General features: G+C 43.0%; 1 non-coding gene across 1 annotated transcript; it reads left to right on the top strand.

Moving 5' to 3' along the window:
* Positions 1–372: 372 nt before the first annotated feature.
* On the top strand, positions 373–494 carry LOC111764671 (small nucleolar RNA SNORA26). The gene has a single exon (XR_002797230.1). It is a non-coding gene; the product is annotated as a small nucleolar RNA SNORA26 (small nucleolar RNA).
* The last annotated feature ends 10,183 nt before the right edge of the window (positions 495–10,677 follow it).

Below are 10,677 nucleotides of genomic sequence, written 5' to 3'. Positions count from 1 at the left end.
GGGCCCTGCCCCGGGGGGCGAGAGCCGGTCCGGGGCCGACCTCGGGCCCGGGAGTTCGTTCAGACGTCCGCGGGGGTGCAGCGGCCTCAGCTCTGCGCGCAGGTGAGTCCCGGGCCCTGCGCCCCGGGAAGTGGCCCAAACCCCGAGCACGTGGCCGGCGGCGGCGGGAGGGCCCCAGGCCCGGCTGTGCACGGGCCCGAATCCCGCTCTTCTTAGCGAAAAGGAAGTTCTAAATAAAACACGACCCAGCCAACGAAAAGGCGGTTTCTGATGCGTTTTCTCAATTGTTAAACGAACTGCAGAGATCCACGGAGCAGCGTAGGAAGTAGTGCAACTAGAAAACTACACAGACATCTCAAACTGCCCTTTCCTGTGCCCTTTTAAGGTTGACTCAGTGCTTTAAGAGGCTAACACAGAAGGGTAAAGTAAGTCTCCATAAAACCCAAAGAGGAGATGGTAAAACTCCTCTTTGGATCCTGTCTGGAGTCACAGCTGAACCAGAACAACATTCTGTTACAGTTTAAGCATTGGCTGTGCAACATTTTTACACCGTATGCACAAAAGCCATTGAATCTTAACCTTGGCTTTGATCGTACCTTAAGGAAAACCATTGTTATTCGATGCTATCTAGACTCTTCAGTGGGGATACCAGCTAGTGTTTTCAAATAGATTGGGGAATTTGGATACTTGGTTTTGTTTGATGGTAAAAAAATTTTTAAAATCCTCATGATTGAAACATGCTTACACAAACAAGGTGGTTTTATCTGGAAATCCTTTGAGAAAAGTTGAAGGGGATACTCCGCTTAAAAAGGTCATTTTAGGGTAGCAGGTCTTGCTCAGTGATTGAGCACCTGCTTTGAATGTACAAGGCCCCAGGTTCAACCACAGTACCTTTTGAAAAAAAGGCCATTTAAAAAGCCTTTTTTTTTTTTTTAATAGGATGAAGACTAGAGGATCAGACCATTCAAACTGGAACGATCAGATGTTGGTAATTTGACTTAAAAAACAAAACAAAAAACATGACTACAGTTAGGACAGTGCTTATGGTGACAGTATTTTAGTGGATGCTTTGCATGCATCTTATTAATTTTCACAACCCTGAGCACATACTATTCTCCCACATTACAGATGAAGACAATTTAGGTAGTGACTTGCTCAAGATCCCATCACATATGAGGAGCTCTGAATAGGAGACTTAATGTGTAGTATCTTGGCTCTTGGACCTCCAGAAAGTCACTTATCTCTTGAGACTTGGTATACTGATATACAATTTAAAAATGAAACCACACTTAAACACGTTGAACAAATTTGAGGAGACAGACCACCATAGAGCTGTTCAGAATATAAGCTCTTTATATATAAAATTGGACTGAATCTGGAGATTTTGCAAAACTTGGCACAAAAGAAGCAGCTCTGTCAGCATGTTAAGTGGTTTTTGATGTGTGTAGTAGCAAGTCTCCCAGCCGGAGCTTTGATATTAGCCTGTAATAGCCTGATAACCTCTTTTCAGAAGTGTTAAATAAAACTATTTAATAAACACCTTGCAGTCGTTCTTAATGCTAATAACTTTGTCTTTATTTGATTTCTTTTTATACCCCATTCTACAGTCTACTTGCAAAAGAAGTTGTTTGGTTAATTCAGTTAACAAATATTTGGGTCCCTTCTCCGAGCCAGACACTGCTAGATGTGATGGAAAAAACAGACAGATTTACATTCTAGTAGGGGAAAGGACCATAGCGTAAGTAAAGTATGTTGGGTGGCCCTCACTGCTAGAGAAAGTGATAGGGAATGCATGTGTATACATTGAGAGTGGAGCGCATTTATAATTATTTAGATAGGACTGGTGATTAAAGGACCTCAATACAGAAGTCCCGGGAAATGTTATTCCTGTATATGTATATTTTTGTGAAAACAAATGCAAAGGCCCTAAGGTACATATGTGTTTAAATATTTGAGCCTTAAACCTATCATGACTATAATACAAGGATAGCATTGTTCACAATTAAATTTAATCTGTCTTGAGTTGAATTAACATTACACATATGCCATTTAAGAGGCTTATAGCCACCTGCTCTGGCAGCATATTAGAGGTCTAGGTTCAAATCTCCATCCTGGCATGTAATATGCCAGTTAATTCTTCCCTTAGTTCCCCTATAAACTGGTAATCTTACTAGTAAAGATTAAAGTTGAGTTCATACATGATCATCTAACTGGTGAATAGTAAGTGCTCAGTATTCTACTACTTGATCAGTGCAATACTAGAACAACAGAATGACAATACTGGAATTCAGTATTTTGTGTAATATCAAAATACTGGCTTTAGTGTTCATTGAATATATAATTGAGCACAAAACTGTGGGCCAAGTAATCTAGACATGGTGACATGAGCCAAGTGGAAAAAAATCAGTGGCTATGGAGTCAGACCCAAGTTTGAACCTTAGTTCTTGCCCTCAAGTTACCTAACTCCTGGGCATCTACCCTCAGGTGTAAAAATAACAGCCTGGGTCAAAAACACTGGCATGCCCTTTATTTCAAATGAAATGATAATCAGGGTCCCTACCACCTCAGGCTAGTCCTTTATTGCATTGGGCTTGTATTAGTGGAACAGATTAGAAGAGCATTCCAAAATTTTTTAACTTTTATTTCATTACCCTAAGGACCGACTTAGAATATGACTATTTTATTCACCTTGAGGGATCTGAGGAATCTTAAGGTTTTAAAAATATGATTTTGAAACAACTCATTCCTGTGATTACAATAATAGTAAGAAAAAGACCAGAGTAAATATATAGTCAATTCCTCCCAAAAGTAAAAAATATTTTTACTATGAAATGTTGAAATCACAGGATGCTAAAAAGTTGGCATTGGATTTTCCTCTATACAGATTTTAAGAATACACAGGTTAAGTTAATGACTAATAACCTATACCCCAAAAGCTGATAGGTAAGTGTGCCAACTGGGAAAAGAGATGGGACAACTATTAGGCTATTCAACTCCAGTTAGTGGTGGGTAGAGGGAAGGAGCCTACCTGAATGGAAGCTAGAAAACAATACATTTCTGAGTCTAACAGTAAAAGATTAATTGTAACTCTTCACTAATTATAGCTATCACATGGCATAACTTTGTTGACTGACTAGCACATCTAAGGTTTGCAAAAGTAGCTTCTGGAAAGGCTGTCTTGATCAGGCTCTAAATATGCCATACCTGCCCCAGTCAAGAAACATTACCCAAATGAGAATTCGGTTTGCACATTTTCTCAGAATACATTAAGATACAGGAAATTTAGTGGGCATTAAGATTTTTTTTTTCAGTTACTCAACTTCGTTATCTTAAAAAAACTTTATAGAGCAGTTTTAGGTTTAAAGAAAACCTGCACAGAAAGTACAGAGTTCTCACACACAGCTTCCCCTATTAACAGTCTGGTATTAGTGTGGTGCATTTGTCATACTTGATGAACCAATATTGATATTAGTGACTAAAGTCTATAGTTTACACTAGGGTTCACTCTTGTATAGTTCTATGTAATGTAATCCACCATTATCGTATCATCCAGAACAGTTTTCACTGCCCTAAAAATGTCCTGTGCTCCACCTATTCATCCCAACCCCCCTCCTCCCCAAACCCAGGGAACTACTGACTTTTTATTGCCTCTTATATGTTTGCCTTCTTTTCAAGAATGATTTTGTTGGAATCCTATAGTAATGTAGCCTTTTCCAACTGACTTCTTTCACTTAGCAATACGCACTTAACATTCCTCCAGGTGTTTTCATGACTTGATTTAGCTCATTTCTTTTTACTGCTGAATAATACTCTATTATATGGATATACCATTTGTTTTATCTGTTCACCTACTGAATTGGTTGCCTCCAATTTTGGCAATTATACTAAAGCTGCCATAAATGTGCAGGTCTTGTGTGGATATAGGTTTCAACCCATTTTAGTAAATATTTAGTAGTGTGATTGCTGAACCATATGGTAACCCAGTGTTTTAACTTTTTAAGACACTGTCAAATTGTCTTCCAAAGTGGCTGTACCATTTTGCATTCCCACCAACAATTAATGAGTTCCTGTTGCTTCAAATCCTTGCTAGCGTCTGACATTGATGTTTTGGATTTGCCTTTTTTTTTATCCCCCCCCCCCCCCAGAAGTCTGCTCTCTCTGTGCTCTTCTGTGCCTGCTTCTATTCTTACCAGCAGCACCAGGAATCTGTGTTTCTTTTTATTGCGTCATCTTGCTGTGTCAGCTCTCTGTGTGCAGCACCATCCTTGGGCAGGCTGCACTTTCTTTCGTGCTGGGCCGCTCTCCTTGCGCATAGGGCTTCCCCACGCAGGGGCACAGCACTCCTTACGCACATCAGCACTGCGCATGGGCCAGCTCCACACAGGCCAAGGAGGCCTGGGTTTGATCCTTGGACCTCCCATGTGGTAGGTGGACACCTTATCCATTGGGCCAAGTCCGCTTCCCTGAATTTGCCATTTTAATAGGTGTGTAAAGTGTTACCTTTTTAACATTTTCAAGCTCTCATGGAAATTAGAGAATCCTTAGAAATTAGAGAAACTAGAGCATTTTTACCCAGAACTGTATAAGAATAGTGCCTCCGCATTATTCCACCCACCAAGATTGCTCCCTCGACTGTCTGCTCATTGTTTTCCTCTTGCTGTTTGCTCATCGTGCTCATCTTTAAGAGGCACCAGGAACCAAACCTAAGGGGACCTCCCATGTGGGAGGCAGATGCCCAACCACTTGAGCCACATCCGCTCCCTGCTCATTGCATGTTTTTTTGTTATTGTTGTCTTTTTTTAATGTTAAATTTAAAAAATATGAGGTCCCCATATACCCCCCACCCCCCTCACCCTACTCCACCCCGTGCGTCTGTTCTTCATCAGCTTGTCTTCTTTAGGAGGCAATAGGAAATGAACCTGGAACCTCCCATGTGGTAGGGAGGTATCCAACTGTTTGAGCCAATCTGCTCCCCAGCATTATCTTTGATTGACCAGCAACACTTGACACAGCTGATCACTCCCATTCTTTTTTTTTTTTTTTTTGAGATTTAATTTATTCATTTCTCTCCACCCCCCTTTTTGTTTACACTTGCTATGTCTGTTCATCTTCCTTGTTTCTTTTTAGGAGGCATCAGGAGCTGAACCTGGGACCTCCGATGTGGAAAGGAGGTGCCTAATTGCTTGAGCCACCTCCACTCTCTGCTTTCTTGTGTTCTCGTTCCTCCCCCACGTCTCTTGTTGCGTCATCTGGTCACATTAGCTTGCTGCACCTGTCTGTGACATCAGCTGGCTGTTTTTTTAGGAGGCACTGGAAACCTCTGCTCCTCACTGTGTTGTCTCTCTGATTATGTTACTCTTCTTGTGTCTCTCGTTGTGTCAGGTTGCCACACCTGCCTGTCACACCAGCCTACTGTCTTCTTTAGGAGGCACCAGTATCCGAACCAGTGACCTCCTATGTGGTAGGCGGGAGCCCAGTCACCTGAGCCACATTACTTCCCTCTCTCATTCTTGATATACTCTCTTTACTTGGCTTTTGCATTATCTATTGCTGCTTCACATTAAGCAAATATCTAACAGTTTAAAGACCAAACATTTATTATCTTACACAGTTTTTCAGGGTCAGGAATATGGGAGCACTTTAGCTAAGCTGTTCTGACTCAAGGTCTCGGGCTTTATTCAAGGCTCACAGACTGTAAGATCTGCTTCCAAGTTCACTCACCTGGTCATTGGCAGGAAGCTTCAATTTCTTGCCTCCTGGCCTCTCCTCAGAGCTGCTCACAGTATGACAGTTTGCTTCCCCCAGAGTGAAAGATTTGAGAGAGTGTGACGACAAAACACAGAAGCTACTATCTCTTATGATCTAACCTTGGAAATGACCCCCAACACTTCTGCTTTCCAGGACATCTTACTAATAGATTTTCTCTTACTTCACTGATCACTTCACAGATATTGTTGCTCCGTCCTCCAGTTGAGAAGTTTTTTGATTAATCAACGTTTTTTGATTAGGATATAGTAGTAAATATTTTATCTTTTTATATTAGTACTTTTGGTGGCATTTAAAAAAATCTGGTGATATGTAACCAAGATGATTGAATCTTTTTTTTTTTTAAATTTATTTATTTCTCTCCCCTTCCCCCACCCCCACCCCCACCCCGGTTGTCTGTCGGCTCCCTGTGCCCACCCGCTGGGCCGCCTTTGTCTGCTTGTTGTTAGCGGCACAGGAATCTGTGTTTCTCTTTTTGGTGCATCATCCTGCGTCAGCTCTCCGTGTGCACAGCGCCACTCCTGGGCAGGCTGCACCCTCTTTAGCACTGGGCGGCTCTCCTTACGGGGTGCGCTCCCTGCGCATGGGGCTCTCCCACCCGGGGGACACCCCTGGGCGGCAGGGCACCCCCTGCACATCAGCACCGCACATGGGCCAGCCCCACACGGGTCAAAGAGGCCCTGGGTTTGAACCGCGGACCTCCCATGTGGTAGACGGATGCCCTAACCACTGGGCCAAGACTGCCACCAAGATGATTGGATCTTAAGTGAGTTTTCTCAACTACACAAGGTAGCCCTATCTGTGCTCTCATTTTTTACAAATTGCATAAGTGAAAAACTATGGTTGATACGAGGGCGATTAATAAGAAGGAGATTAAATATTTTCTTAAAAAGGTTGCAATAGCGGGAAAGCAAACAAGTGAAAAAGACGTAGGTATGCACCTAACCACAGCTAACTGACATTTATTGGTTTTCTTGGAGAGCTAATTCATAGAAATTAGAGAATGTGCCCCATGGCACAATGGATCAGAGAATGATCCTTTGATAGTGGCCTCCAGAGTAAAGAACTATGAGCCCTCATTAGGAGAGCGTGCTGTTAATAGTCGGTACTGTGGAGGGGGGAGGTGCTGGTAGAACAAAAACCCATATGAGGTGACTTCTTCAAATGCTAAATAAGAGAGAAATTGAGAGAAAACACTCCTAGAGCCTTAACAGGCTATAGCAAGTTGTTTCCATAGAACACATATATATGGCACTATGTAAAAGTGGTTCAGTGAAACAGTCCAAGAAAATGACATTTTCTAGCTACTGTCAAAATGAAAGGTGGTGTGAAACTCCAAGTGTTAGTTGAAGTTTGACTGAAGGTTCTAGCAAATAGTTTTCAAGAATAACCATAAACCGCTCTCCTCCACTGAGTCCTACTGGTGGTTCTTGCTTCTTGATGAGTTACTGGGGCTGATGAGATCCTGGATCCAACACAGCTTCTCCTTCCACACTGCCAACCACACCCTGCTTCACCAGTGCAGTTCTGTTTACACTTTGGTATTCCAAATAATCACGTTTAGTGAAAAGGGGTTTTGATACTAAAAAAGTTGAAGTCCATTGGACTAAGCAAGAGCAGGTGAAGAAAGGAGCAGTTTTTTACCAGGGAGGAGAAACCTGGGGAAGAAACAAGGAACTTATTTTAAGGTACCTCGTAGAGTCTTGCGATTCTGAAGTTGCGCTGATAGCCAGTATGACAATATGACAGCCATTAGTGACATATGGCTATTTAAACTTAATCAGAAATATTTAAATTAAGCTCCTCATTTGAATTAGCCATATTTCAAGTGCTAAATAGCCACATGTGGCTACAGTCTACTGTATTAGGAAAATACAGATAGAGAACATTTACATTACTGTAGAGTTTTATTCGTAGCACTGTTTTAGAGTTTATATGATGCAACCACTTTGCTTCACAGAAGAGAAAACTTGTCAAAACTAGAGAATGTAGGTAAAATGATGTAGGTAAAATAATGCCTCCCCTTTCCTTATTTGGAAACAAGATCTTTGCAAATGTGATTAAATTAAGGATTTTGGGGTAGTTGTCCTAGATTATCCAGATGGGCCCTAAATGTAATCACGAGTGCCCCTATAAGAAGGAGGCTGTCTTAGTTTCTAGGCCACTCAGACAAACACCTCACAATGGGTTGGCTCCCAATTTCAGAGGCTAGAAGACCTGCATCCTCCTGGGGTGGGTAGCATTCTGGCTGGCTGGCAATTCTTGGATTCCTTGGCGTTTCTGTCACTTGGCAATGTCCCCTCCTTTCTCTTCTGGGTTCCCCTGACCTCCAGCTTCTGGGTCCTGCCTCTGGTTCTCTAAAGCCTTCAGTAATAGGATTAAAACCCATCCTAATTTAGTTGGCCATACCTTAACTAAAAATAACATCTTCAAAGGATAATGAGTTTATACTCAGAGGAATGGATTAAGAACATGTTTTTTCTGGGGTACATACAACTCTACCACAGGGGAAGGAGCAAGACGGTGGTAGAGTAGTGAGCTCTAAGAGTCAGCTCTTCTTCCAGGAAGGAGTGATCAGAAGGAGCTAACTCACCACTCTGGGGGGTTCTGAAGGTCAGAAAGATACCACACACCACCCAGGGAGAACAGAAGGAGGAGGCTGACAAACCAGAGTAAAGACTAGGAGTAGGTCCATTTTCACCACTACCATGGTGGACCACCTCAGGAGCCACTCCTGGAGTGAAATTGGAAACTCTGCCTACCAAAAGTAGGGGAGTGGGGCATAGCCAAATAGGTAGCAGTTACTAATTGGCAAGTCTGGCTAGCTAGATTCCAATTCTGAGCACAGCTAAACTTTAAACCTGCCAAAGTCAGAAAGAAGCCAGCAGCCTCCATTTTAACTACATCCTCAACAAGAGTGGAAGTCGAAAAACATAGTGACTTAAGCTCCAACCCTGCCCCCCAGCTAGGAAGGAAGAATGCTGATTGATCAGGTACTTGGGAAAATGCCCAGCACAAAAAAGCACCCCGGGGAAGCAGATTTGGCCCAACAGATAGGGCATCCGCCTACCACATGGGAGGTCCAGGGTTTAAACCCAGGGCCTCCTGACCAGTGTGATGAGCTGATGCATGTAAGGTGTGCCGTGCCATGTAGGGGTGTCCCCCACGTAGGGAAGCCCCATGCACAAGGAGTGCACCCCATAAGGAGAGGTGCCCAGCGTGAAAAAAGTGCAGCTTGCCCTGGAATGGCACAGTGCACACAGAGAGCTGACGCAGCAAGATGACGCAACAAAACGAGACACAGATTCTGGGTGCTGCTGACAAGAATACAAGTAGATACAGAAGAACACACAGCGAATGGACATAGACAGCAGACAACTGGGGGGGAGGCAGGGAAGGGGGGGGAGAGAAATAATAATTTTTAAAAAAGCACCCCAGCCACAGCTCTGACCCTGCTCCCAGCAGGAGAGGAAGGGCAGAGTCTGAGAGCCTGGGAGCCCTGTTTCATCCCCACTCCAAGCCGGGGAGGGAGGGAACTAAGGTTTGAACAGTTTCTTGCAGAAACAGGCAGCTTAAACCTGCTCAGCCCCAAAAGTAAAGCCTCTGCTTCAAAACTGTCTCTGGTAGAGGGCCTGCGCAGACTTAGAGACACAGCGCCTTCTTGGAACAGTGGGGAACAGCCTGCTGAAGGTGGCTCTTCCCCAAGAAAAAGAGGGGCAAGGCCCAGTGAAGACTGTGATTAGATTAGAAAACACAGATAATAGCGGTTGGGATCCATACACCAGTTTGATACAGGCTCAGCTAGTAGCCTCAGTCCCACCTTAGGGCTGAGAACAACTGGCTGAAGAGCACCACCTGCTGGATACATCAGGAAAGTACAGATTCGGGGAGCAAAAGAGAAGTTTGGCTTTAAGGTCTACTGCCCTGGGCACATTGGAAAAGATCATCACCCTTTCTGTGGATCCTGGGGCCTGTTTTGGCTGGGAAAACAGATCTGGGAAAGCTGTCTCCAGGGGAACCCTACTAGCAAAATTAACCCTCCAGGGAATAGCAGCTAGAGCAAACCAAAAGAGTGTTAAAAATACCTAGAGGTAAATAAAAAATAATCAGAACAGTTTAACACTCCTGGAGGACAAACAGGGGAAGGGAAGCTTTCTCCTGGGGGGGTGATATTAGTGCACAAGTAGTGCAGTCTCAAAGAGTATACAATATACTGAGGACAAGAATCAGATGAATAAGAGCTGAAAACTACTTAGTTAACCACAAGCTATTATAAAGGTCTAAAATAAGTTGAACCAAACATCAAAGAGGAGCATTAGCACAAAGCCATTAACAAGAAAGCCTTAGGCTAAAGAGAAAACCAGAGCCTATAATAAACACATCAAGAAAATCACGGCAAGGCACCAGCAAAAAACTACAAGCCATACTGAGAAACAGGAATATATGGTCCAGTCAAAGGAACAAATAAATTAAAGCTCCAAATGTGATGCAGGAATTGAGACAATTTATTACAGATTTTCAAACTTCCTTAATTCACTGAGATGGCTAAAGATATTAAGGTTATTAAGATGACACTGGGTAAGCACAAAGAAGAATTTGAAAGCATGCGAAAAAAATTTTAACAGATTTAATGGGAATGAAAGGCATTATAAATAAAATTAAAAATACACCGGAGAAGTGGCAGGGGCCAGCAGCCCGTCTTCACAAAGTCTTTTTTTCTTTTTTAAGATTTATTTTACTTATTTCTCTCCCCTTCCCACCCCCCCCCACCCCGGTTGTCTGTTATCTGTGTCTATTTTGCTGCGTCTTCTTTTGTCCGCTTCTGTTGTTGTCAGCAGCATGGGAATCTGTGTTTCTTTTTGTTGCGCCATCTTGTTGTGTAGGCTCTCTGTGTGTACGGCACCATTCCTG

Source organism: Dasypus novemcinctus, chromosome 1 (assembly GCF_030445035.2).
Source record: "Dasypus novemcinctus isolate mDasNov1 chromosome 1, mDasNov1.1.hap2, whole genome shotgun sequence".
Classification (NCBI taxonomy): Eukaryota; Metazoa; Chordata; class Mammalia; order Cingulata; family Dasypodidae; genus Dasypus; species Dasypus novemcinctus.
Note: the sequence above shows the minus strand (reverse complement) of the source record. Positions and strands in the feature narration are given on the sequence as shown.